This window comes from Haematobia irritans, chromosome 1 (genome assembly GCF_050003625.1).
Source record: "Haematobia irritans isolate KBUSLIRL chromosome 1, ASM5000362v1, whole genome shotgun sequence".
NCBI lineage: Eukaryota > Metazoa > Arthropoda > Insecta > Diptera > Muscidae > Haematobia > Haematobia irritans.
The window spans coordinates 240,747,392-240,755,299 of NC_134397.1; the positions used below are offsets into that span (position 1 = coordinate 240,747,392).

General features: G+C 24.6%; 1 long non-coding RNA gene across 1 annotated transcript; it reads right to left on the reverse strand.

Annotated features, from left to right (window-relative positions):
• Positions 1-775: 775 nt before the first annotated feature.
• LOC142219590 (uncharacterized) lies at positions 776-1,382 on the reverse strand. Its single transcript, XR_012717647.1, has 2 exons — positions 1,162-1,382; positions 776-832 (listed from the first exon to the last, which is right to left on the reverse strand). It is a non-coding gene; the product is annotated as an uncharacterized LOC142219590 (long non-coding RNA).
• Between the last annotated feature and the right edge of the window lie 6,526 nt (positions 1,383-7,908).

Genomic DNA, 7,908 nt, shown 5'->3' on the forward strand with positions numbered 1-7,908 from the left:
ATCGGCTTCCTGTGGTGGCTTTGGCAATTGAGCAAAAAGTGTCCTCTTTTTACGAATAAAGCTGTCAGTCGGTTCGTTTTTCTGTTGCTTTGCTTCATTTATTTCGGCGTAGATGCGCCAGGCTGGTTTTGGTGGTGCAAAAGCATCTCGCAACATTCTAATTACATCAGCAAAAGTTTTTGCATTCGATTTAACTCCACTCCACCATTCGGCAGCATCCCCTTCTAAAAGCATTGGCATTCCATTTACCGCATTTGCATCAGCTATATTCTCCACACTTTTATATGTCGATATCGCGGAAATAAATTCCTCCACTTTCACTGAATTACGTTCCCCATTGTATCTGGAAGAGCAGCCACTGAACGATCCACACCGTTCACTAGATTTATTCGCAGCGCTTAGCAACTTCTCAAATTGTTCAGTCGTTAGAGATAGCATGGTTTTTGCTGCAATCCTTTTACTTCTACGTAATTCTTCAACTTCAATCTCTTGATTCTCGTCACTTTCTACAGGATCAGCCACGTTAACGCCGGAGTGCTACTAACGTGCAGAAAGAAAAAAAAAAATCCAAGGATTCTCCAAACAAAACTAGTGAAATTTAATTCACAACAAAAAAAAAAAAATGTTGCATAAATTAATGTGCTCGACTATCCGGGTGTTATTCGGGCCACTAAGTTGGGCGTCAATTTGTAGCGAGATAATTCTCAAATATCGTTGTTTTGTGGGCGCCAGCCGTTGTTTCCTATTTGCCTTCCAAAATGAAAACACAGCAGAATTTTCGTTTATTAAATTCAAAATTACAGGAATCCTTTATTGGCGAAAATAACTTAGGCTGTTTTGAAAATTAAAAGAGAATGAAATGCATTTAAGTTGTAAACAAAACAAAACTGTTTCATTAGACTGCTGGCACAAGTAAACAACAAAACAGACAGGCAACGACGACCATCGTCGCCTCGAATACCTGCATTGTAATGTTGTTTACAAGTTACAGCGACACAACAACATAACAGTAGACTCGGTGTGAAAAACAACCTCGAGTCATACATGTTAGTTGTTAGTGTCCTTCCACAGTCATAACAACCAAAACAACAAGAAACGATGCAAATAGAAGCGATCACGAATTCTTGTTTGTTATGTTGCATTAGAAACCTTACCACTGACCTGTTTTGAAAATTAAAAGAGAATGAACAAACTGATGTGAAGTGCTCCTTTTATACCTTTGAGAAAAGAGCTTTCGATCAGTAACATGAACATTGAACAACTACACACAAGCAAAAGCTTTCACATCTGATTTGTTCATTCTATGTGTTGTCAACATAAGAAAAGTTAAATGCAAGAAAGGATAATGTTTAAGATGCGTTACGTTACGTTAAAAGATTCAAATTCAAAAGATACTTTTAGTTAAAAGATTAAAAGATACTCTAAGGTAAATGTGCAATTACAAAATGTAGAAATAGATACTATTGAAAGATATGCAAAATATATCTGCTACAAAATTTATTTATTTCTATAGAAAATTTTGTCAAAATTTTATTTTTACAGAAAATTTTGTCAAAATTTTTTTTCTATAAAAAATTTTGTCAAAATTTTATTTCTATAGAAAGTTTTGTAAAAATTTTATTTCTATAGAAAATTTGGTCAAAATTTTATTTCTATAGAAAATTTTGTCAAAATTCTATTTCTGTGGATAATTTTGTCAAAATTTTATTTCTATAGAATATTTTGTCAAAATTTTATTTCTATAGAATATTTTGTCAAAATTTAATTTTTATAGAAACTTTTGTCAAAATTTTATTTCCATAGAAAATTTTGTCAAAATTTTATTTCTATAGAAAATTTTGTCACAATTTTATTTCTATATATTTTTTTTTCAAAATTTCATTTCTATAGAAAATTTAGTCAAAATTTTATATCTATTGAAAATTTTGTCAAAATTATATTTCTATAGAAAGTTTTGTCAAAATTTTATTTCTGTAGAAAGTTTTATCAAAATTTTATTTCTATAGAAAATTTGGTCAATTATTTATTTCTACAGTCCACTATTTATTTCTATAGAAAATTTTATCAAAATTTTATTTCTATAGAAAATTTTGTCAAAATTTTATTTCAACAGAAAATTTTGTCAAAATTCTATTCCTGTGGATAAATTTGTCAAAATTTTATTTCTATAGAAAAATTTTTCACAATTTTATTTCTATAGGAAATTTCGTCAACATTTTATTTCTATAGAACATTTTGTCCAAATTTTATTTCTAAAAAGAATTTTGTCAAAATTTTATTTCTATAGAAAATTGTTTCAAAACTTAATTTCTACAGAAAATTTTGTCACAATTTTTTTTTCTAAACAAAATTTAGTCAACATTTTATTTCTATAGAAAATTTTATCAAACTTGTATTACTATAGAAAATTTTGTCAAAATTTTATTTCTATAAAAAAATTTTGTCAACTATTTATTTCTATAGAAAATTTTATCAACATTTTATTTCTATAGAAAATTTTGTCAAAATTCTATTTCTGTGGATAATTTTGTTAAAATTTTATTTCTATAGAAAATTTTGTCAAAATTTTATTTCAATAGTAAATTTTGTGAAAATTTTATTTCTATAGAAAATTTTGTCAAAATTTTATTTCTCTAGAAAATTTTGTCAAAATTTTATTTCTATAGAAAATTTTGTCAAAATTTTATTTCAATAGAAAATTTTGTCAAAATTTTATTTCCATAGAAAATTTTGTCAAAATTCTATTTCAGTAGATAATTTTGTCAAAATTTTATTTCTATAGAAAATTTTGTCAACATTTTTTTTCTATAGAAAATTTTATCAAAATTTTATTTCTATAGAAAATTTTGTCAAAATTTTATTTCTATAGAATATTTTGTCAACATTTTATTTTTATAGAAAATTTTGTCACAGTTTTATTTCTATAGAAAATCTTGTCAAAATTTTATTTCTATAGAAAATTTTTTCTAAATTTTATTTCTATAGAAAATTTTGTCAAAATTCTATTTCAGTAGATAATTTTGTCAAAATTTTACTTCTATAGAAAATTTTGTCACAATTTTATTTCTATAGAAAATTTTGTCAAAATTTTATTTCTATAGAAAATTTTGTCAAAATTTTATTTCTATAGAATATTTTGTCAACATTTTATTTCTATAGAAAATTTTGTCCAAATTTTATTTCTAGAGAAAATTTTGTCACAGTTTTATTTCTATAGAAAATCTTGTCAAAATTTTATTTCTTTAGATAATTTTTTTTCTAAATTTTATTTCTATAGAAAATTTTGTCAACATTTTATTTCTATAGAAAATTTTGTCAACTATTTATTTCTATAGAAAATTTTCCCAAAATTTTATTTCTAGAGAAAATTTTGACAAAAAATTTTATTTCTTAGAAAATTTTGACAAAATTTCATTTTTTTGGAAATTTTGTTTCTATAGAAAATGTTGTGAAAATTTTATTTCTATGAAAAATTTTGTCAAAAGTTCATTTCTATAGAAAATTTAGTCAAAATTTTATATCTGTTGAAAATTTTGTCAAAATTTTATTTCTATAGAAAATTTCGTCAACATTTTATTTCTATAGAAATTTTTTTCAAAAATTTTTTTTTCTATAGAAAATTGTGTCAAAATTTTATTTTCATAGGAAAGTTTGTCAAAATTTTTTTCTAAAGAAAATTTTGTCAAAATTTTATTTCTATTGAACATTCTATTAAATTTTTATTTCTAAAAAATGTTGTCAAAATTTTATTTCTATAGAAATGTTTGTCAACATTTTATTTCTATAGAAAATTTTGTCACAATTTTATTTATATAAAAAATTTTGTCAAAATTTCATTTCTATAGAAAATTTAGCTAAAATTTTATATCTATTGAAAATTTTGTCAACATTTTATTTCTATAGAAAGTTTTGTCAAAATTTTATTTCTATAGAAAATTTTGTCATAATTTTATTTCTATAGAAAATCTTGTCAAAATTTTATTTATATAGAAAATTTTTTCTAAATTTTATTTCTATAGACATTTTTTCAAAATTTTATTTCTATAAAACATTTTGTCAACATTTTATTTCTATAAAAAATTTTGTCAAAGTGTTATTTCTATAGAAAATTTTGTCAAAATTCTATTTCTTTGGATAATTTTGTCAAAATTTTATTTCTATAGAAAATTTTGTCACAATTTTATTTCTATAAAAAATTTTCTCATAATTTCATTTCTATAGAAAATTTAGTCAAAATTTTATATCTATTGAAAATTTTGTCAAAATGTGATTTTTATAGATAATTTTGTCAAAATTTTATTTCTATTGAACATTTTATTAAAATTTTATTTCTATAGAAAATTTTGTCACAATTTGGTTTCTATAGAAAATTTTGTCAAAATTTCATTTTTATAGATAATTTTGTCAAAATTTATTTATATAGAAAATTTTGTCAAAATTTTATTTCTATTGAACATTTTATTAAAATTTCATATCTCTAGAAAATTTTGTCAACATTTTATTTCTATAGAAAATTTTGTCAAAATTTTATTTCTATAGAAAATTTTGTCAACATTTTATTTTTATAGAAAATTTTGCCAACATTTTATTTTTATAGAAAATATGAGAAAATTTGATTTCTTGTAAATATTAGAAAAATTAACTTCGGCTTTTGGTTTTTTTTGACTTCTTTATTTCTAATATGAACATATTAAACGCTTCAAGAAAAAAGTATTTTCCTTGGTAACGAATTTTTGACAGACAGCATTTTCTTTAAGAGCAAAACAAAATCTACATTAAAAGAGACGGATAGTCAATTTGAGTCGGGTTTTAATAAAATCTTGTAAAAGATGTAGAAATCGAGGATTCCACTTTTTTGACAAAAAATCGTTTAGCCATTAAGTCGATTTTCGATTAATATGGATTCGCCCTTAAAAGACTTATCGACATTATGAAATGGATAAAATCGATTATAAATATTTTATGTAGCCCCATCTGAACACTCTACCGATTTGTTTCACATAACATTCGAATGAATCCCTCCCTCTATTAAGATGACCATAGCCCACTTGAATAAGACAATAAATTCTTCTCCTGGTCAACAAATTAACTTTTTTTCGTTCTTAAATTATAGAAAAACAGGTCAAAAAGACTTTATGCAATCAATAAATATTTGCCCCATACGTTATGATGTCACAGTTGAGAGACAATCCAATGAGACAATGTCGAAGGCGGACAAGCAAAGAACACAAACAGAAAAAACCAACTTCCTCTGTATGAAATGAAGTGAATGGTAAAGAACTTAAATATTACTCAGGTATTTATCTTCAGGATTAAGTCTATAAAAAACATCCCACTTCATGGAACAATAATCTACGTATGGATCAATTCTTCTTGCAACGATTTGCCATCTCTTCGTTCGTTAAGCTATCACAAAGCCATAGCTTTCTGTACCATTTATCCTGGGAAACATCATGGAAGCCTTCATTTGTTTGCCAGGTATGAAACTTAAATAAATTTCTGATACACACAATAGAACTGCAGGGGGAAAGATAGCTACTGTTTTGGGTATTGTTGTCCTTTAATGCCCCAGGAGGTGCATCCAACAGAAGGTCCAACAAATATACCATCATTGTTGATAGCAGGACCCAAAACATTGTGGATACATTGAGAGTGCATATATAGAGAGTGTGTGTGTGTGTGTCAAGGTGACCTAACAGCATCCGGTATATTAAGGTACTCACACATACACATACTCTTACATCTCCATATATATTCTAGCTGGAACCATGTGTGGCCCTATAAACGCACCCCTGCAACGGCTTTTTGCAATTTGTTGTTATTGTAAGCACTTTGAAATAGTGTAACCCGTGTTGCATTGTTCTAGAGCACAGTATGATTAGTTCAGGTCTGACTTTCTATGTCAATCAGATTAAATCGAATTTAAGATTAATCAAAAATTCAATAAAATCAAAATAGGGTTTGTTAGCACACTCAGTCACAAACTCCATTGAATACGAAGCGTCGAAACGTTAATTCAAATGTTTCTGATATGATCGTAATTTGACACCAAGGCATAACAATAAAGCTTCTTCTCGAGATGTTCTTTTTTAATATGAGTGAAAAATTAAAAACACAAGTTTAAATCTCAGCAATGCCACATATCTCCCGTTTCAAAATGAACCGTTCATGAAAGTGAATTAACACACATGTGGTGTCAAACGGAGAACAGATGGTGTCAACCTAAGAACGATAAAATGATACCATGCCTTTTCAAAACAACAACCAGCGTTCATGATCTTAAAACGTAATGTTACGAATTTATAAAAAAAACCCGCTTCCGTAACTCGAACCTGGATTTCCTGCTACATACGCGTTAACAGTCACCTTAGCACATTTCATCACCAACGGAGTTGCCCTAAGAGCATCTAACGACTATTTCTTGGCCAAAGAAAAATGAAAACCGTTTATTGAAGCGTGTACATCCATTTAACAAAATTTTCTATAGAAATAAAATTTTGACAAAATTTCCTATAGAAATAAAATTTTGACAAAATTTCGTATAGAAATAAAATTTTAACAAAATTTCGTATAGAAAAAAATTTTGACAAACTTTCCTATAGAAAACAAATTTTGACAAAATTTTTAAATTTTTTTTCTAGAAATAAAAAGTTTTACGAAAATTTCCTATAGAAATAAAATTTTGAAAAAATATCCTATAGAAATAAAATTTTGACAAAATATCCTATAGAAATAAAATTTTACTAAAATTTTCTATAGAAAAAAAATTTAGAAAAAATATCCTATACAAATAAAATTTTTACAAAATTTCCTATAGAAAACAAATTTTGACAAAATTTTTTATAAAAAAAGAAAATTTTGACAAAATTTCCCAAACAAAATAAAAAATTTCACAAAATCTCCTATAGAAAAAAATGTTGACAAAATTTCCTATAGAAATAAAATTTTGAAAAAATATCCTATAGAAATAAACTTTTGACAAAATTTCCTACAAAAATAAAATTTGCCAAAGTTTCTTATAGAAATAACATTTTCTCAAAATTTCATATAGAAAACAAATTATGGCAAAATTTTTATAGAAATAAAATTTTGACAAAATATCCTATAGAAATAAAATTTTACCAAAGTTTCCTATAGAAATAAAATTTTGAAAAAATATCTCATAGAAATAAAATTTTGACAAAATTTCCTATAAAAATAAAACTTTTACAAAATGTCATATAGAAATAAAATTTTGACAAAATATCCTAGAGAAATAAAATTTTACCAAAATTTCCTATAGAAATAAAATGTTGAAAAAACAGCCTAAATCATAGAAATAAAATTGTCACAAAATTTCCTATAAAAATAAAAATTTGGCAACATTTCTTATAGTAAAAAAATTTTCACAAAATTTCCTATAGAAAACAAATTTTGACAAAATATCCTATAGAAATAAAATTTAACCAAAATTTCCTATAGAAATAAAATTTTGACAAAATTTCCTATAGAAATAAAATTTTGACAAAATTTCGTATAGAAATAACATTTTAACAAAATTTCGTATAGAAAAAAAATTTTGACAAAATTTCCTATAGAAATAAAATTTTGACAAAATTTCCTATAGAAATAAAATTTTGACAAAATTTCGTATAGAAATAACATTTTAACAAAATTTCCTATAGAAATAAAATTTTGACAAAATTTCCTATAGAAATAAAATTTTGACAAAATTTCGAATAGAAATAAAATTTTGACAAAATTTCGTATAGAAATAAAATTTTAACAAAATTTCGTATAGAAAAAAAATTTTTTGACAAACTTTCCTATAGAAAACAAATTTTGACAAAATTTTTACAATTTTTTTTAGAAATAAAATTTTACGAAAATTTCGTATAAAAATTAAATTTTAACAAAATATTCTATAGA